Here is a 22,160-nt window from a genome sequence, read left to right as displayed (position 1 = left end):
ATAACAGAGTTTTTGAAGCCTCAAACATCCTTTCCGAGTCCGACAAGCTGTGCACCATCCATCCACCTTCTGCACTTTCACAATCTCTTTCTGCCTCTTATATCTAGAGCATTCTTTTGCTCCATGATATGGCACACTGTCTTTGATCCTGTTCTCTCGTGAGTCCTTGGGATCCCTCATCTCCATCTCTCTTCAGCTTCACTCTGTGTTTCCCTCTCTCTCCTCCACCTCAGTTTGACCTTCAGTCTCCTCCTGGAAGGCTACAGCTTTGCTTCCTTCTACCTACCTCAGCGAGAGGCTGAAAGAGAAAACAATGCTGTGGATTTAGGAGGATTAGCATTTTAGCTGATTTATCTGCTTTAGCTAATTAGCAAGTTAATGTAACTTTTGTCCGCGGGAAGAGATGGAGATATTTTGTTAAGTATTATCAAAGCTGTGTGGCGAGACGAAGCGATCCTGAACAGAAGGCTAATTATATTCAAATACCTGCACTGGCAGCAGGGTGACGAAGTGAGAGGTGATACCATCCCTTCATCTAGAAGACTCTTGTTGAAGCATTCGTGCAATTCAATGGCTGAAATGTCTTAGAATGCAAAGTTAGGCAAAGCTAAGTCACAATGCAAATACATTGAATCGAGCATGGAACATTAGGTAGGGTTAGGGCTTTTGTAGATGAGTTTCTGTGGAATGCCATCGTAGAGGCGTGTGCACAACTAGGGGACAGAAAGCAGCACTCCTCATAGCATATCTAGGAGAACCGAGCTCCAAAGCAGAGCTGGACAAGGAGTTGTGCAAAAAAGATGGACCAAGGCATTATAAGGTTTAGTCTTCAGGCCTTTTCTTTAGGAACCTAGGACACCTGCACTCAGAATGCAAAACTCCCATGTCATACATGACTTCTTGATGAGATATTAGGCCATATTGTTGGTCACTTGGACATACCTAAAAAATCCACTCATGGTTTGGAATAGCGCAGAGTTTTGATAATGTCTCCCCATTACTGAGAACTAATTGGTCCAAGGTCTCATGTCTTGTACAGGATGTTATGAGTGGCTGTCAAATGTTTTTCAAATGTGACAAGCTGTAAAGTAGCCTTGTCGTAGATATTTTCACTTTGACTGTTAGCTTAGCAACACTAATGTTACCACCATGTTCCTGATATTGTCAAATAAGTAGAGGACAGATGAGCTCAACAACTAAGGAAACTAGGTAAGTAGGACATATCAGCAAGCCATTAAGGTTTTTGTGATTTGACTATCTCCTTTTAGTTAAAAATTTACTCAAATAGCAAACTTGTTTGGGCACTTTCATTAAAGATAAACGCACAGATCACACTCTATAATGGCAATTTATCATTGAGTCAACAATCCACGTTGATTACAATGCTTAACCAGAATCTTGTGACCCACTACCTGTTAATGTTTATAAATGAGAAACTCAGCTATTATAATTCATCATAGTATCTCTTCTGGATTAAAGCATACACTGTGCCTTCCCTTCAAGTTTCATGAAACCAAAACAGCACTATTTAGAAATGATTCGGCTGACACTTGATTAAACTTTTCATCTGTGCCACTGCCTACACAGTGTTTGTGGACATTTGGAAATTTGGTTAGAAGTCTCAAATTCATTTAGTGAGTGTTATGTGCAGCTGAATGACCATGCAGTTAAGTTTATCATCACAACAACATCACTTTCAGATCTGTAAAATTTGCCCCTGCCTTTTTTGACTTTCCCATTACCCGTCAAGAATGAAAATGAAGTGACAGTCATAAAGAACCACTTTGGTCTGTGAGTCACAGGAGAAACCATTGGCACAGGAGAGTGCAAAGATTATTACTTTATAAAGTGATGATTATTAAAGGTATTTATCATGATTAATTGGTTGAGTAAGACCGAGACTGCACATTTTGAAGAAAGGAACTAAGTTAGATACCGACTGAGAGCTGATTCCAGGAAACGTCCTATTCACTAGATTCCTAATTGAAAAGCAGCATTTGGCAGAGAGAGATGAATAAGAGTTTTAATGAGAGAAGGGGACGGTAGAGAGAGAGAGGGAGAGATGAAGTTTAAATGAGGTGAGAGGTAGAAATCGCTAAAAGCTGAGTGTGGAGGGGGGGGAGACAAAATCGAGAGATGTGTACTGTAATGAAGGAGATGGAGAGCACGTGTAAATAATTTGGTGCATTTTAATAAGAGTGTTTAAAGTTAAGGTGGGGATTAGGGAGTAGGATGGGGGCATTAAAGGCACTTTTGCATCCCACCTGTGCACCCCATGAACACCAATATGACTTCAACACCAAAGGCAGACAACCACATCACATCAACTCAAATTAAAGCCCAGCCAAGCAAAACCAGGATGCTCTCCTAGTGGCAAAGACAGCATCTGAGTTGAAGATTTGATTTTAGAATTTAGTCCATTTTTTCAAGTAATCAAGATACATTGCACTGTGCTGATTATATGTAACCTGACCTCTTCAGTAAAGCTTAATTGATGTTTATGAAAATAAGCAGAATATACATTTTAACACATTTACTATTAAATGTCATTCTTTAGCACTTGTTTGCGCAGTGTGTCAGTGGACCCGTCGTTGGATCAGATTGGAACATTGTTGTTGACTTGATGATAAAAGCATTCAAACCTCCAGAGTCCTTTAGGATAACCCTGAGTCTTGAGCTTGACAGAGAGAGAAAACAGTGGAGTAAGGAAGACGATTAAATATTTAAAGATAACACAAAAAAGTCGACTTTCCCACCGTAGCTGTATTCCTCTCAGCAGAGCTCCACACTTAGCCTTTACTACACTACACCACATACACACATATACATGTGATAATTTGCATTTCCACAATGCACCCAAACACACAGTGCTGATGCAGAGTGTATGCATAGCTTAGAACTTTCTGCTTTCTCAACACAATGTGAGATCTATGAAACAGAGAGCATGTTTGCCACAAAAAGACCTGATCTAATAGACATACGCGCTACAGTCTTCTTGTCAGTGTTTTGTGTGTTGTGATTCTCTGAGGAAAGATTATTAATTTCAATTCTTTTTTCTTTTTTTTTTTTTTGACTGCTGTCAAGTGACTTATTTTGAACTATGATGAATCACACACTTTTATTAAACATGATGAATCATATTTAATCACAAATTCAAATTTGATGGAAAATATCACAGTTTCTCTGTTCAGTAAAAGCAAAAATATATCCTTAATTATAAGAAATATCTATTTAGATTGAGATTTAATAGAATAAAATAAGCCTCACAGGTAGAATGAAACTATAAAAGGCTGTATTTGTTTGATGTGTTTCATTATAATTCAGGAGCTTACTGCAAAATAGTTGCTATGGACCACCAAAAGAGAATGTGCTGTGAATGAATGGCAGGCATGCCTGAACACGTTGATATGAAATATGAGTACACTGTGTTCAAACTGTAAGAGCTATATCTGTTAAAAAAAAAAAAAAAAATTCTTTCAGTGATAAATGAAGGATTCCGTGTGTCAAATACACCAACTGGATACTGAGTTACTTACTCTGCTTCAATAGTGAAAAGTTTTACATTTTCAGTGAAAGTAGGTATAAACAAATATGAACATTGTGGAAGCAGAAAATCACTAGAATATCATAATGCAGCTTTAATGAAGTAAAGCTCAAAGTGGGTCCCACTTACAAAGTGTGATGTATGCCATCAAGCAATGTGGCCATCGACTTTCATTCTCCAATTCATTTACAAAACCATAAAATATATTTGTTCCAAAATTCATCAAACGCTTGTCTTTACTGAGCTGCACATTTTCACCTTTTATACAGTATGTGGTTACAAAACTGTGGCAGTTGGAATTCACAGAAAAACTGGTAGATGGAGGAAGAGTATTAATAGTTACAGTCAGTGCTTGGCTACTGAGTCCCATAATGTATTCTGTGGAAGCCATGAAGCCATAAGCCAAAGCAGGACTGGTGTTTGGAGAGATATGCAGTGAAATGTGATTGATGTGATTAAAAATTAAACTGTTATTCCTTTTTAAATTAATGCGCTCCTCCTACAGATTTAGTTTAACGCCGTTTTTATTTTCCCTTTCTGAGAGATACATTTCAGACTATGTTAAGTGTGTTTCTGGGTGAAGATGTGTGTAACTGTGTGTAAGGACCTGCAGTGTTCTGCTACTGTATTTTCAAGTTATCATCTTATGCATGTCTGCACATTTTTGACCATGTATGTGTGTGTTAGAGCCCTTTCCCTCTGCTCACTCCCCTGGTAAAGCAGCTGACAACATGCACAGTGTAACAAAAATAATAACAGGAGGATAGAGGCAGAGGAGAAGCGATGGATAACAGCAAAAATTTGCCTTCTCCCGGCTCCGTTATCATTTGGTCTTTATTTCTCCCCCTTCCTGTTTTCCTCACTCCATCTTTCCAGCCCCCGTCTCTATCACTCTCCATCCCTCCTCCCACTGCAGAGTGGGTCAAAGGTCATCACCAGGTCTAGTTGTTTCTGTAGTGTCCCATTTTTCATTTTCAGACCAGCTCGCAGACCATACACGACTCTACATGTGTATATACTGTGGCGCTCCAATTAGACACTGGACTTGGTGGGAAGTTCTTGATGTCCACACCAACGACAACATCAGATCATTGATGTGTAGAATGAGGAGGAGGAATAAAGATAATTCTTCATATATCTATACAGCACATGCCTGGTTCATCTCTCTGCATGGCTAGGCATTACATAAACATAGGCATTTGCAATCCCGATGTGAGAGGTGTTTAAAAATTAATGCCTCGAATGAAATGTGTCTGTGTTTGTTTCAGTGTATTTCATTGCTTTTGAGTATCTCACAGTTTGATGATTTTGTAATTACAAGGCCCTACCTGTGTGGAGGGCAATTATGAGAGATTAAACACTCAAGATGTGACATGCCATCTGACAAACTGTCACAGCAACATGGTTTACATTCTGTCAGCTTAGGTTTAAGGCATTATCTTTAGGCAGAAAATATACCATTAAATAACCATAAATATGAGCTCACATACACACTCACACACAAAATGCATGCTGGGACCTCCTTATCTCCCCCTTGTTTTTCTCTGGAGAGGAGGGCAGGCACTTGACACTTCATGGCCATTTGATGCTCAGCTCAGTTTGGCTCTCTTCTCAGCTCTTCCCTCTCTCACTCTCTCAGTGGAGGGTTTCCATTCAAAATGCAAAGACAGGGGCGAACAAGAAGGTTAGCGCATTTTAATGGAAGTCTCTCCATCTCTCCAGTTCTTTTCTCCACTTGATCCCTGTCAGTGTTTCATTTTCATCCATTTCACAGTTATTCTCTTCCTCCCTCACTCCCTCCTTTATATTCGCTTATATTCTACAGTAGTCCATTCTGCTTTTTTCTCTGCTCTTCGCATGTCCCTCCTCTCCTGTCCTTTCCTTACCCTCCTGTCTCCTCCAGCTTCCTCCCATCATCTCTCCCCTTTCCTTCTCCCCTCGCTTGACATGTGAGTATGCACTCAAGTAGCGTCACAATCCTTTATCTTTACGAGTGGCCTTCTCTTTATGTGTGTGTGTGACTTGGAATGTGTGTGTGTGTGTGTGTGTGTGTGGATGACGGTGGGGGTGCAGGCAAGCCGCAAATGCTCCAAGAGCCATATTCAAATCTCATTTCACACTGCTGAGGGTGAAAAGACCTGACACAGCACTCTGTGAGAAAAGGAGGAGAGGAAGAGAAAGAGAGGAGTAGTGAAGGGAGGAGTGTGAGAGATGGGAAGGAAATGATGGCAAAGACAGCGCCGAAAGTGGAGGAGGAGGGCGAGGGACACGACGTGGGAGAGAAAGAGAATAATGGCTGTTGGCATTAGGCTACCTATAGTAGGGCAAAAAGGGAGCCAGGGTGGCGGGGGGAGGGGGGGGGTGGTGAATAGCACACAGCCAATTCTAAAAGGGAAAGATGAAGAGGATGGAGAAAAGAGATGAGAAAAAGAGAAGTTGTGAAAAAGCGGGATATCATCAGCGTAGAGGAGGAAGACAAGTTTTGACGGTGTTCTCACTGTCAGCAGGGGCGCCGTGTTTTTATTGCAATCTCTTTTCTATTTCCGAAAGTACATCTCTCTGCCTTACTCCCTCCTTTTTTCTCCAGGTGAAGCTCTGTCCCCCTCCTTCTCTTCAACTAACCACAGCCCACCTCCTTCCCTCTTGCACAATGTGCATGTTTATGCAAATGAGGTAATTAGGAAGCTGCTTGGCTTCCTCCGAGCTCCGAGTGGACGGATGAGGATTCAGGCTTTGGTGTTTGTTTGAAAGAATGCTTGAGTGTGTATGTCTCTGTATCAGTGTTACACATCCATATATTATCACATATTCTCTTTAATGTATTGTATGCATCTGTATGTGTTGGGGGACTTATTTTACTATATTTGTAGGGTCCAAAAACTGGGAGCCTGCTATACTTGTGGGAACCCCAGAAATTTAAACGGCTGTTTGAGGGTTAAGACTTGGTTTTGGGGTTAGAACTCGCTTTAGGTTAAGGTTAGGGTAACAGGCTTGGGAATGCACTGTGTCAATTACAAGTGTACAAGGATGTGTGAGTGTAGTTTAATAATTCCTCCCGTTCTTGTATGAGATGAAGCCGCAACTGTCCAGAAACGCTTCAGCTCTCCCCATCCTTCTCTTTCCCTTTTTTTTCCCTGACTTGTCTGTCTGTTTTCTTCCTCCCCCTCCTCCTCCTCTTCCTCAGCTCTCTCATCTCCTCTCATCTCCTACCTTCTTTCTGTCACCCTCGCTTACAGCCTTCCCTCTCGCTATGTTGTCCTCCTCTGTTTCTGTCTTTCCTGTCTCTCTCGCCCCAGTCGCCTCTCCCCCACCATTCTTTGCCCCGGCCCTCCGACTCATTTTCTTCTTTCATGCATAATTTTTCCAATGCTTTTTTGCTCATGGCTCCCCCTCTCACAATCCCCCTTCTTGTATTTCTCTGTGTTTGCCTGATTCAATCTAATTTCCATCCAGTTTTTCCACCATTTTTCCCCCTCTTCTATTTCATCTGCTCCTCTCCATCTGCTTGTCTTGTTTTTTTTTTTGTTTTGTTTTTTTATCGTTATCGCTATTGTGCTATTTCCTTCTCTTGCTTCAGATTGTACTGGAGTTATCACTAATCAGATACGCTCTACACAAACACTCATACATACACACACTGTACTCAGACATACTGTATTTTCCAATTGTAGCGCAGGAAGCATGCATAATGAGACCTCACATGCATACACGTGGACATGGATTCACATACGTGTGCTGTCAAGGCAGTCCTCATTTCTCAGACTTGCCTCCTCAGGCTCGATATCAAGGCTTTGTCTGCTCTCTCTCTGTTCTCACGGAACTTCTCTTTGTCTCATGCTCTCTCTCTCTCTCACACACACACACACACACACACAGTTGCACAGGAACACATGCCTGCACACGCGCACATCACCTCACGCCATTTCTCCCAGAGTTTTCAAACTTTGGATGGCAGCTTCCTGTCAGGGAATGAAAGCAACGGGGAAAAAGATTTCTAAAAGGAGAGGAGGAGACGGTGAAGAGACAGGGGTGGGGGGGGGGGGACGGGGTGGAGGGGAAAAGAGATAAGGAGTGCTGACAGATGTTCAACTCAACGCTTTTTGCCCCACAGAGGAGAAAAAGAGGAATGGATCTGTCGTTACTTCTCCTCCTCCTCCATCACTTCCTCTTCCCTCCAGTCTCTGTTCCTCTCCTCCCCTTCTTGTTTTTCTCCTTGTAAAAGCCCACGTTAAACAGAATTGACTTAATTCCTTTGATCTTAAGGAATTTGGAGCTTTTAGGTATCTTTAAATAGAATACAACAATGGATGGAACAATGGAACAGAATAGAGTTACAGCCCCCTAACAGGCGGTGGTGCTGCAAAAATCAAGCAGCCACATGTTAACAAGTAAGTCTAAATTCAACTTAAAGTGAAGGAGGCTGAAGGCTTCACACTAAGACTAAATCACAAAGCCCCTCAAATGTAATCACACAGTCTCTCTCCCAGTTTCGAATTAGGGAAGATAATAGTGCTTCTAGCCAATTAAGGAACACCTGTGACAATGATGGCACCCACTGTCCTCATTACCATTACTTACTAGCTACCTTGTCTGAATGTGTGTGTATGTGTTTGTGTGTGTGTGTGTGCGCGCGCACTAATATGTGTGTGAAGCAGAGGAGATGAGGATAGAGGACATTGTGGCAAAGCACAAAATCTGATGGAAAGCTAGAGCTCTGTTGCACACACATACACACAGAGTACACCAAACACACATGCGCTCAGACGAACTACACACATATTATACGAACACCTGCAGCTGTGCAGCAGCCTGTCCCTAATGTGAATTGATCGTCCTCGGTCCCTCTGCCACTGTCAGTGTAGTCAGCAAAGAGGAGACAACTTCTTGATCTGGTTTGGAACTGAAAACACACACACACACACACACACCTATACCCGCACTCACTGAAGCTGACAGTCTGCTGTAGATGCACTCGCACGTCAGCCTATAAGATTGACCGTTTGTTTTATCTGGCACGCCTGTGAGTACGAGCTCTCCCTGCCTCACACGTGGGGCACCCTGAGGGAAGCATATGTCATTTATCAGGGTGGAAGAATGATAGCGAGAGGTCTGATAGTAAATCACTGGCAGCATTACTGGACGTCCCCTCCCTCACCAACATGGATTTGTGTTGGGAGGCAGGGGGGAGCCTGTTATAAATCAGTCAATAACACACAGGACACCTGTGTGGACACACACCTCCACAAAGCATGGAAGCCCCCCCGCCTGCCCGACCCTCCCCACATCTCTTACACTGACATATGTGCACACACACATCAACACATCAGAGATGATAATAAATGTGCTGATAGCCAGCTGTGACAGGAGCTGAGTTTTTCTTTAGTGGATCACTCACTCTGCTTCCTGTCCTCTATTCTTATCATGGATCATGTTAAACACATACAGACACAATGTGGGCAGCCTTTAGATATGTTGTCATGTCATTCTGAGTTAACAAAATAATGAGCAGTACCTTCAACTTGGTTATGCCCACTCAAAAATTCAAAATGTCCAGCGAGTTTCATCAATATATTTTTTATACAACTCCGGCTGAAAAATGAAACATGGAAATATTTAAATGAAACGAGTTTAAAATTCAAAGCTTTGCTATTACATTTACAGTTAAATGGAGAAATGAAAAATGAGATCATAGCATCGTTGTGTGGCCTGCCGTCTTCTTAATAGAGTTGTTTGTGGTCTTTGGCCAACATCTAGCCTCTATACACTCTGTGCAGTGAGCCGTGATGCAATTTGTAGGTCCTAGCCTCGACTTGCTTCTCTCCATCTCACGCACCCTCCTGCCAACCAGTGAATTCATATGATTACACTTGAGCTCCAGCGTGCCCCGCACTCTAAAAGCTGTTAGCATGATGCTAATGCTAATAGCTTTGAGCCCCTCTGCAGCACAGCGTATTGTATTAGCATCAGCGTGTCAAAAGTGCTGAGAAAGATTTGCACAACAGAGCACTCATGCTGACTGAACGACACAAAGAACGTGCTCTCTATCCACGCAAACCACACGCGCCACAATCATCTCGGGCTGCTCGGCTTGAGCTAATGCTGTTAAAACAGATTAGGCTGATGGGGCCACTGCTTCAGTGTAATCCACTGGCAGCCACTCTCCAAAGACGATTTCTGACACAGAGCTCAGTATCCTCTTCATCACAGAAAGAGAATGACAGAGTGATCGAGAAAGTATTAAAGAAAAAGAGAAAGAGGTACTGCAGGGAGATGTGGAGAGAAAGAAGCACAAATTAAAGGGGCAGCAGAGGGGCTAGAAAGATGAGGAAGTGGGGGGGGGACAGATTAAGGAACTCAAATGGAAACCGTAAATTTAAAATTCCAAAAGCAAGATTTGAGATTAAAGTAGAATCAAAGGAAATCTTTCATCCATTCCTCAAATGAAAAAGTTAATTGCTGTGAAGATCAAAAACTGTATTTGACAAAATACACAGTAGAGTTGTCAGTTCCCTCCAGAACTTATGTCAGCTGTGTTTTAACTGAGAGGATGATATACAGTATTTTACATACTGTTGATGCATGAAAACATGAAGTAACAGGGAATGAAGTTTCCACCATGAACAGTTCTCTCTCTTGCTAAATGTTTAAGAGTTTTAACCAGTAACTTGTTTGCGTCAGTTCACCATCACTCACACTGGGTAGGGTTAGACTGTACGAAACTCTGTGCTGGATGCAGCTGCCCACAGTTTTACTGTATATGAAGTGGATTTGTTTTGGTTGTGTCAGCCATTAAGGAGAAATGAGCTTGAAGCGGCTGATAGCTGCTGAGAGTTGGGTGCTGATCCTCATTAGTAACAGCAGCGGGTTCAACACCCGACCAGGAGTAATTTAATTCACTGTTATAGTAAATATCATATTTATAAAATATTATAATTACCTTTTTATTGAAGGCATCAATGTGACAACTTGTCAAAATGCATTCTGAGACGCTTTTATTTTTTGCAACTTGTGATTTCAGAATGGACCAATGAAGTGTCATTTTCACAGAGCATATGGCTGTCAGGGGTAAATCTGCCCACTCGGCTGGTCTGTGATCCATAACAAATGTCTGGGCCAATCTGGATATTCTGCCAAGTCAGGATAATGCTGCTGGAAGCAGGAGATGGGTCTGACACCCATATGTCACCTACCAGCTGAAATACCTTTAAGTGTCTGGCTGTGGCTGCAGGTTAACAACCCATTTCACCGCAGCAACTGTGGATATTTAAATCCATCTCAGCACAGAAATTTAACTCTGAACTGAACAAATGAAAGATATAATATTGTAATATTGGTGATGCAAGATTTGCTGAGCTGGAACTAATCCTATTTTTGTGTTGACCTGTTGTATTAAATTCAAGTTAATTTCTTTATGTAATCAATAAAGAGAATAAAGAAGAAAAAGTAGTTCTTCAAACACAGTCAGCTGGGTGTTGTTTTACACCATTCTGGGATGTCTCCAGCAGCATTACGTTTGGTAGGGCGAGGCTTTGTACACACAGATGATTCTTTGTTTTTTCCCAGTTATATGGAGCTAAGTGGCACCAGCAGAGCTTCATTTCCCAGAAGTCCCCCTCATTTCTATTCCACCTTAAGCCAATGAAGAACAGCAAAAGATATAAGAGGCTTTTGAAAGGCTCAGCTCCGCTCATTTAAGTCTTACCATAGTTTTCAAATAAAATACAGTGGATTTTTTGGGAATTTCCCTAAAAACCTTTAGCGTTAATATACTTTTATCTTCAGTTCAGCTCTGTTCAATTCATCCTCTGACTCATATTCACAAGCAAAAGTGACACTCAGCTCTGTTGATGCTGCGTGTCACACTCTGTTTGTAACTAAAATCTGACAAAGCTTTTAAATTACTGAGGCCCGCTGCAATGCTGCCCCGTGACAGGCCTGTCACAGATAGTGTCGATGCAGCAGTTACTTTCTTGGGAGAAATTTTCTAGGTGCCCTGCTCCAGCAACAGCAGCTGAGCCAGACAGTTGTACTGATTTAGTTGAGCATTTTATTCCGCCTCCTCTTTAAGGGTTATTCTAAGTAAATCACATGGGTCCACATGGGGTTTTGTGGCACTGTGAGGACACGGTGCCAGGGCTGGTGTAATGTAGGAAGTGGACAAGTGGCACAACTGAGAACAAAACAATGCAGAATTTGTAATGAACAATGAATCTAACTAGAAAGGCAGTGATTATTTTGAGCTGTCCTGTAAAGTTTATCAAAACCCTTTTAGAATGTGCAATAAAGACCTTTCATCATGCTTGAAAGTCCATTTCAGCTGACATATTTAAATATTACACTGGCCCTAAACTAGACATATTAAGGTTTACTTGGCAAGGTAAAGTTGCAGAGTGGGAATTATGTTTTTCTTCCTTATGCGAGAGCTACATTTATCATATTTTAGAAGGCTATTTTATAGTGCTGTCAAAAAGCCAGCCATCTTATTCAGTGCTGGCTCCCCTGTCAGTAGCCAGTTTATAAATACATTATATTCTCCCACTGAATTCATTGATAGTCTCAGTAACAAAGTAATGTGTTGTTTTGATCATTCAGCGATAGGTGCCAGAGCTGGTTTGTCTCAGGTCATTGGATGAAGCATTGCCTGACATAGCTGATGAGACAGGGAGTGTGTGTGTGTGTGTGTGTGTGTGTGTGCGTTGTGACGATGTGTGTGTGGTGTGTGTGCATAGGGTAGCCTAAGATGTGTTCTCAAGAGATCCCTGCCCTGAAGTGATTCTAATAGCATTATCCACTGTCTGTGTTTGAATGGTCCAATGGTGCATTATGTTTCTTCTGACACACACACACACACACACACACACACACATCTGGGACAGTACCAATCATCAGGGATCTGCCCCGCGTTGTCTCATATGCTCAGTGTTCTCGCTCATTTTTCAGCCCAGTCACACACGACTGCGTGCACAATAGTGTGTATGTGTGTGTGTTCTCAAGTGATAATACTGTGCTTCCTTCACTGTGTTTTGACACAGTGAGAGAAAGAATTTAAGAGATGTTAAGACCGGGTGCTGTGTTAAGTTGGTGTGACAGTTAGATCCCTGGCTGTCTGTGGGCGCTGTGCTTGGCTCAGCATTGTCCCAAATCACCTGACACACACACACACACGCATATAGAAACACATCATGCACACTTCCAATCCAGCTGTATTTTTTGCTGAAGGAAAATATAAAAGGGGGTGGGGGGTGGGGGGGGTGTCTAATCTTCTCCTGCAACTTTCCACACCAATTTTTATAACTTCTAAAACTCATAATGCAACATTACAGGGAGGCACTTTTTAATAACTTTTCCCTGTAGAAACTGAGGATTATGTGCTACAATGTGTCAGATATGGTATCAGTTCTTTCCCAGATGTCCTGATTTTTCACAGTAGATTTGGGCTCCCCTCAAAAGCTATACAACTGACTTTATGACTTTCATAGGGATAGTATAAAAAATACTGAAAAATAAATGAGATTATGCAATAATTGTTGCTGTTATGTCTAAATCTTCTTATAGATCAGTATGTACAGTAGTCTAATTCTACAAATTAAAAATAGAAATGTTTACAGATGACAGTCAAATGCCTAAGTATGGTTGTATATCAGAATTGAAGCAATTAATTGAATAACTGAAAATAACTGAAATCTGCAGTGTTTTGCAGTTGTGGTGCAGTAGTTAGTACTGACATCTCACAGCAAGAGGGTTCTGGATTTAAACCCCAGTCGCCCGGGGCTTTTCTGTGTACAGTTCACATGTTCTCCTTGTGCCTGTGTGGGTTCTCTCTGGGTGCTCCAGCTTCCTCCCACAGTCATGCTGGTTAGGTTAATTGGTGACTGTAAATTGCCCTTAGGCATAAATGGTTTGTCTGTATATGTCAGCCCTACGATAGATGACCTGTCCAGAGTGTATCCCTGCCTCTCACCCAAACAGTTAAACAAGAGGCATTTTATGTGCTAACGTTACTTTTTTATAAGGCTAATGTCTGAAATGTCTGTTGCTGAATTGTAAGCTCCAAACCAGACTTTGAGGTTGTGGATCAGGGTGGAAGTGGAGGTCTTCTTGTTTTCTGTTGACTGGTGATCACGTGATGCATCCTTTATAATGCTGAGTTTGTACTAAGAGGTAACTTTGTGTAGTCTTGGACAGGTCAGCATTGTCACCGCTATTTGATCCTGTGTCTCTCTATCCAACAGTTTTTTTTTTAAATCAAAAAGTGGCATGTGGTAATGTAAGGATGTAAATCACATACAGATTTACTCATTCACTGCCATTTTACTGGTTTCCAGCAAGTTTCTTTACTTTTAAAAACTAAACATGTCCCAATATGAAAAGTGGCATAATGATTTTTCCGCATGTGCATTTGTAAACCAGAAACCTGTGTCTAAGCCATGACAATGTGGCAATTCATTAGCATTCATAATACCAGCACCATGAGAACTGAAGCAGTTAAGAGGGATTAAGCCATTGTTCATTATTTACACTTGTCTATCATGGGTCAAAATGTTTCACATGCACATGGTGATGAAAGCATTTCATGCGAACCACAGTGCCACTTCTGCCAAAATTCATCAGATCAGTGATTCATTCACATCCATGTTACCTGGTCAGCCAAAGACATTTTAATACAACAAGATGAAATACCTTCACAGGTACACTTCACACGCCATCAGCTTTGCTGCTGTTTGAACATGCAAAAAGGATTGATTTTTGCTTTATAGAAGCGAGCAGTCATTACTTGTATGCCTTGGGTGTGATGCGTCAGAGTTTTGATCTCAGGGTAAACACACAGCAAGGACTGAAAACATAGATTTTCACAGCTTTTTATATTCAAATTGGCAATATGAAATGATTGAAATGGAGAATGTGTTGCTCAAATCCCTAATGGATCCACAGTATGTTTTCACTGTTGTTTTCCATCCAGCATCTTCCTGTGTCTGTCTCATACTGTCGCAGTGAGTGTGTGTGGGAGGGGCAAAGCAAGTTTTTTCCATGGCTCATCACAGCCTTTAGCTCATAGTGCAGCTAAATGGGTGACTGTATATCCGCTACCCCAATTAAGGGTGTTAATGTGTGACAGTGTGCATGTTGAGAAAGTGTGAATGTGTGTGTGTGTGTGTGTGTGTGTGTGTGTCAGTGCTAACACAGCAGTAAGGGCCTTGTGCGTAGTCTCCCTTTCTCTCTCTGTTTCTCAGTGTCACACACATGCATCCATCAATCGTCACCATCATACACACACACACACACAAAAAAACACACTGAGAGGAAGCTTACCCAGCGCACAGGATTACTGTGAAAAGAGAGTCAGTGTAAAGGAGCAGCAATATTATGGTGCAGAGATGACTGCATTTTATAATGCAAAAAAATTTAAATAATGCAAGTTTTTCACTGCCTTCTCAACACACACACATACGCAAACACACACACATACATAGACAATAGTCTTACACAGAATGCACAGAGCACGCTCCTTCCAACCATTTCTGCAAAGCTGTCTCCTGCTTAATTGTAGTCGCCGGTAATAGCTGCAGGGTCTCTCTAAGAAGCTTTGTCATGGGAAATAAAACACAGCAGAGTAAGAATAAACTTCCTGCCTCCACAGGAAGCCACTGTTGCCATGGTAAAGCTAATTTAAAAGGCCAGTTATGGAAAGGCAAAACAATGGCCTCGTTTTGGAGGCAGTATCTATTTGTATGTACTGGGATAATAAATGGATACACAGGTACACTAATAAATGATTATTAGGCCAAGAGAGAGAGAGAGAGATTTAACATATCTGTGTGTCGCTGTGTGTGGTTGGTGATTTACCCCTTTCTAACGTTTTTGATATCTCCACCTGGTTTAACATCTCGTCAGAGGATTAGCTCCGAAGCTGTGAGAGATACCAGCTACTAAATCACCACTGCCCTATTTTCTTAGCTTGTAATGAATAGCCTTTAATATCGTTACCCTATAAAAACAAAAGTCTACTCTCCCACTGGCGCTTAATCCTACTGTAGGATTTAGTGCAAACACCCATCCACACACACACACACATATGCACACAAAGGAAACCACACTTACACATGCATATAGTTGTAGTAGTTGTAGTAGTGTAGACACACATATGCAAATATCGCATTAGTGATACAAAACATTAACACACAATCATGCAGATAAAAGATAAAATAACCATGAATTCAAACATGTCTCAAATGTTACACACCTTAAACAATAATATGATATCTGTGAATGTGTGTGTGTGCGTGCATGTATGTGTGAGAGAGGGTGTGTGCAAGACTGTGCACATGTCCAGCTAAGTCCATTATGATATTATCCATTCATTTAGGCTCCAGCTGCAACTGGTCAACTTGTATGTGTAAACCTGAATACTGTCAGAATATGATCTGAGAGGACAGAGGGTTAGAGAGATACAGTGGTTATCAGAAAGTTTACAGTAATTTGGTCGTTCAACATTGTCAGCATATACTATACATGCTGTGTGTGTAATGGATTCATTGAGACTGAGACTGACTGGCTAGTGAGAGAATGGCAACAGGAACCAGGCCTGTAGTTATCAAAGAATCAGCCACAAAGTGAAAGTTCAGGCATAAAGAGTTTAGTTTTAAGTCTGGCTTTAAAATCCTCAACAGACAGTCTGATGTCAGTAGGGAGGTTGTTCCAGAGGAAGGGGCCATGATAGTAAAAGGCCCTGCAGCTTGCTGACGTCCTTTTAACTCTGGGGACAGACAGGAGCCCTGTGCTCTGAGAAAGAAGAGTGTGGGATGGAATACAAGGTTTGAGGAGATCAAACAGGTGTGAAGAGACCTGTCCATTTTGTAAGTCATCAAAAGCACCATTTGAAGACTTTTAGTACCAGCACATTGCAGGCCAGAAAACAAAACGTTAAAATAATCCAATCTGGATGACACAAAAATGTGAATTAGGATTTCAGCATCAGGTGGCATTTTTTAGCTTTGTTACATAGGTGAAAAAAGGTAGTCTTGAGTCTTCAGTGTGTTTATCACAACAGAGGGTAGGATCAAATGTAACACCACTTTTCTTGGCTGTCATACTTTGGAGAAATCTCACAGTTTTCACAGGTTATTGTTACTTGTTCAAACCAGTGTCCACATATTGGGCCAATGAGGTATCTAATTTGATGATTTGAGGGGGGTCATCAGCTTTTACAGGAGATAAAGCTGAGTATCATCAGTGTTATATGCTGTCATTGTAAATTAATTCCACAATGGCTTACTTTTTGGCCATGAGGTGAAATATAAAGAAAGAAAATCCAAGGGCTGAAAATATAGCCCTGGGGTACTCCATATTTCACATCAGTAAATATTAACGTAGTATTACTCAGAAACACACTTTTATTTCAGATAAGTAAGACTTTAATCAAGTGAGAGCCAGGCTAGAGATGCCAGATTGGTTTTCCAGTTACCCTTGATGTGTGTAGTGAACTGTAGCGAAAGCTCTGCGATCTAATAAGTGAAGCACAGAGGTGGAAACTGAATCCATAGTAGGCAGAAGATAATTTACCACTTTAGCAACTGCAGTTTAAATGGAGTGACAGGCATTGAAAACAGATCAAAAGGGTTAAAAAAAAAATTACTGTTAGATATGCTAAGCTACGGACCCACAACTCTTTCTAGTTCTTTGAAAAAAAAAAAGTTAAAAGTTAGAGGCTGATTGATATTTAGAGACCCTGGATCAAGATGTTGTTTCTTAACTAACAGTTTAACCAAAGCGGATTCAAAGCTAGCGGGGATGGTCAAGATGTAAGTGATAAATATTTAGGATTGTAGGTCCCAAAACTGGTCAGAAATCTTTAGAAAGTTTACCTGGTGGGGGACTGAGGAGGCAGGTAGTAGGTTTCGTAGCCAACGCCAACGTAGACAATGACTCCAGACATTTTTGTCTGCTATATTCATAGATTAAGGTGAATCATTCATGAGCTAAGTGGTAGGAGATGGAAAGCCATTTCCTCTCCCTTGACACTGCGATGGGGCTAAATGAATCGTCAATGAATGTGCAATGACTGTTGACATTGATTTACTCTCCGCTGTCGTACCCCTCTGTGTGTGTTTGATTGTGAGAGGTGATTGTTATCAGTAAGCAAAGCGTTCTGTTATGCAGACAAGTGAGTTTACGATAAGAGCGTTTGCTTTTACAGGGCGAAGAGACAGCAAGAGACTAATGGGCCTTTGGGGCTGGAAAACAAGAAGCATTAAATATCTGTGAGTTGTGAGGTGATGTTATGACATGGGGTGATTTAGTGGCCGTTGGTGGTGACTGCATAGGCAAAAGCTCTTTGCTCAATCAAACCTTCATGAAATAAACACATTTAATTAATATTTATTTGCTGCATGTGTAAATACTGTCTGTTTGTTAAATCAAAACAGGCATCTAAAATCTGCTTTGCATCAGACAATGTGATAATTATTTCATTCCTCTAATCCCGGTGTCAACTCGTGTTGTCTTTCAGATCTCGGCTGGGTTGCCATGACAAGCGAGGAGTGTCCTGTGCCGCTGGGGAGCATTTCCTCAGCAGTGCCAGGGCAGAGTGAGGAATACGGCTCGGCGCAGGCTGACGACATCATCGAGGAAGTTGGTCCGGGCGATGACGTTAGCATCGGCAGTGACCTGAGCACGCTCGTGGTGCCCTTCCCGGAGCTGGCGCCCGTGGTTTTTTTCTGCCTTAAGCAGACCACCTGTCCTCGCAACTGGTGCATCCGTATGGTCTCCAGCCCATATCCTTTTCATTCACTGGTAGAAGTGGCCCCTTTGACCTTGAAGATAACCTTTACTTTATCCCTTAATTTTCATCATTATCTGACCTCAATTATTCACCTGGTCCTCATGCGTCATCTCTCAAGTACATGTTCAGTTTCGTAGATGAAGCTGTAGTGGTATCTGTTATTAAAAACATCAGTGGTTTTCAGTGTCCCTAGGCTTCGCTAATCCCCCTGCTTCTTTAACTCACTCCTATCATTCTCAACATTTTCTATTCATTGGTACACCTTTCATACAGCATTCAGTCCCACTCACTCCTCCACCTTCTCCTTTCATCTTTTTATCCAACACTGGTGCTTCCTACCCCTCTGTATCCAATCCTTCCTTTTTTTGGAGCCTTTTTTTCTTGCTTATCCATCTCCCACTTTTGCAGAGTCACAGTTTCTCTTCGTTGTGCTATCTTCCGTCTCTGTGTTGTGCTTCTTTTGATACATTTTCACCCATCTTGACTCTGACCCCCTCCTTCCCCCTCACTCCTTTATCTGCTGGATTTGCTACCACTGTGCAGCAGTCATCCCTGAATCTTCTCCAAGTAAGTGTGTTTGACATCCTTATACAACTACAACTGCAGTGATCAGCATTTCACTGCTTGAACAATTGAATGTGCACATTTCATAAGCGTGCACTGGCGTGTGTGTATACATGAATGGTTTTTGCCCGTGTCCAGAACAAGCAGTTGTCTGTTTGCTCACTACACTGACAATGGTGGTGAGGACAAAGGATGATCCGTTCACATTAGGGACAGACAAGACCACACTGCTGCAAAAATGTGGGTGTGTAGGGAGCATGCATCTAAGTGATATATGACTATGGCCCTATTTACTCCCACTAGTCGGAGTGTAGAGCTTTAAGGATTGCAATGTCAGGAAGATGTTTGCTCTGTCAGTTGGTCAGTCCAGACCTCTCCGAGCACATGACTTATCATTGTCATGTGTAAAGAATAGCAGAGCCTTTAGGGGCAACTAGACTCTCAAGCTTTTTCAGCACTTTTTCATTCACTGTGTTCAAATGGTGCTTTTTTTTAAAAGGAAAAAAAAGATATTATTCACTTTAAATTACACTGTGGCGCAGACATAGTTAAGTATGTTTTTTTCTTAACAACAGTGCAGAGTCACTCGATGTTGTAGTTGTGCTCTGCTCTGCAAAACTGTTTCTTCTAGAATTACTCAAGTGTCAGGTGATTCAACAATAGCAAGGTTGTTGTTTTCTTTCTAATATTTACACTGAACTGTCAACAACAACAATGTACAACAGTACACCCAGACAACTTGAGTCATACTTACAAATTAAGCATTTATGTAGTACAGTATTTGGTGTTTGTTTTACGTAATAGTTTCAGTAGCATGCAATAATGAATGGGAAATGATCTGGTTTCTGTTTTACACTATGAGTTTCTCATCATACTTTTCTGCTTTTATGTAGTTAAACTGAACACACAACACTTTGGTTTCTATCACTCTTTAACCTGCAATAAGTGACCAAGTAAAGGTAGGGAGAATTTAGGAAATGAAATACCATATGTACACATTCACATGCATTAGTCAGAGACAACTTTTTCACCTAGGTGTTCGTGTTTGTCGCTGTTACTGCCCCAAAAGGAATATAGTAAGTTTCACCACTGTTCCTTTTAAAAGGGTCAGGAAATGTGTTTAGCTTATCAAACAGTGAGTAAATCATCTGTTTGTTTCTGGCTGTTAGCGGGGAGCAGTAGCATTATGGCTAATGCTATAAGCCCAGCCACTTTTCAAAGCAAGAAACAACAGCAAAAATCTGAATTTGAACAAGAAACCTGTGTGCCGTGTTAAAGACAGAGTAAAACACCTGGTTGTATGAATAAATAAGCAGGTTTTGTTATTTAATGATCTAGTAGAAATATTGCCAAGTGACTGTTGGTTTTAAATCCTCTCAAGTCCTGAAGCTCTCTCCATAGTCAGACAGACCATAGAGACTGCAGGGACAAATCCTGGTGGACCAGTGGGCCGTAAAAAAATCTATTAGTCCACGTCCAAATCTCTGTCCCAATCAGGCAGGGGCTGTCTTTCTCTTTTCCAGGATAGAGTTTCCACAGTTACTTCAGTTGTTCTACTGATTTGCCATTTCCACTACCAGGGGAAAGCTACCAATAGCTACCAGGAAAAATAAAAGCTCATTCCTCTTTCTGTTTTGGTTGCGCAGTAGCACACTTGCTTTGTGCCATAAATCAAACTTTCATTCTTTTCTGCAAAAATTCATGCTTGGTGGCAAATGGAATTACACAGTGAAAGCAAGGTTTATAAGGAACCAATCTACACTAAAAGGTTTTGAATTGATGAACTCAAAGTTTAAAACACCAAATGCCAGACCAAGACAGATTACAGTAAAATATGAAAAGAAAACAGGTGGAGTTAATGGTAATGGGGGGGGGGACCACAAAATCAGGAAGACAGAGGGCGACATACAAAACTGGACAGCGAGACTTTGTGTTTGCCTTTCAGACTCCATCTTTGATGTTTGAGGGAAAAGAGGTTTCAGAAGGATTTTACACTGCTTGCTAATGGGTGAGCTCTGCTACTCTCAGTTGGCCCCACGCCACAGGGTACAAACATGCTGGTGCATACACACACACACACACACACACACACACATACCCTGCATGCACACATGTACTACAAATCTTATTTCACATCACCTGAGCTTCTGCTGCACCTCATCGGTTGCTGGACACCCATGGTGGCTGAAACTGTAAGCATGTTAAAACACATAGACACACCTGTGTGTATGTCTGTGTGTGTGTGAGAGAGAGAGAGAGAGAGAGAGAGAGAGAAAGAGAATGTGTGAGTATATATAAAGTGAGTGTGAGAAAGGTGAAAAAGACTGAGCGTGTGTGTGGTGATTTGAGGGAAGGCTGTTATTGCCGTAGTTAAGGTGAGTTTCCTCTGGTGGAATCAGCTGGAGAGCTACGAAAAACGCGTGTGCGTGCGCACACACACACACACACACACACACACACGTTGGCCACTGTGGTGGTTAGCGAGGTGTTACTTTTTCCTACTGTGACTGTGCTAGTATGGACAGTTTTGAAGCTCGCTGAAGCGCATGAGTGTGAAGAGTGCCCGTGTGCGTGTGGGATGGCAGTATGTATTCACAGGCTTTGTGCCTTTACTTGTGTAGGACTAAGAGGATGTGTGTGTCTGTGCGTGCATTCCCTGTTTGTGTGTGGGACTTAAACTGGAGCAAGAGTTAGGTGTTTGATGTTTGCACTGGAACAGTGATTTCTACCTGTTTGTGTGTGTGTGTGTGTGTGTGTGTATGAAGCTGTATATAAATATACGTTTTTATTGTTTGTGTGCTGACATGAAGACAGCACATTTTGTTTCAAAGATTTCGATCGTGAAATACACTGTAGTTATGGCCTCATTTCACATCATTATTGTTTTGCTTGTGCTCAGTGCAGTGAATCTGAAGTGAATTTTGTCAAGGTGTGTGTGTGTGTGTGTGTGTGTTAGGGGTGGCAATAAGTGGTTGTTTCACCATCTCTTTTCAGATCAATAATTTTGTCCACCACTCAGTAGCTGTGAAAGGCCTTCAGTGACATGCACACACACACACACACACATACTGATGCTCTCCCACGCTTGCCTGCAGCAGAGCACCTGGAGCACCTCTCTATATTGCACCCCACACACTTCTTCTCCCTCTCTCTATTGTTCTTCCTCTTCAGAGTGCACACTTACACTCTGTACATATCACACAATATAGATAAACCCTACTCCTTCTCTCAATGTTTTCAAACTCCTTTGTTCATCTCACATTTTTTTTACAT

This window comes from Lates calcarifer, linkage group LG11, assembly GCF_001640805.2.
Source record: "Lates calcarifer isolate ASB-BC8 linkage group LG11, TLL_Latcal_v3, whole genome shotgun sequence".
In the NCBI taxonomy this organism is placed as follows: domain Eukaryota; kingdom Metazoa; phylum Chordata; class Actinopteri; family Centropomidae; genus Lates; species Lates calcarifer.
This window is presented reverse-complemented; position numbering follows the sequence as displayed.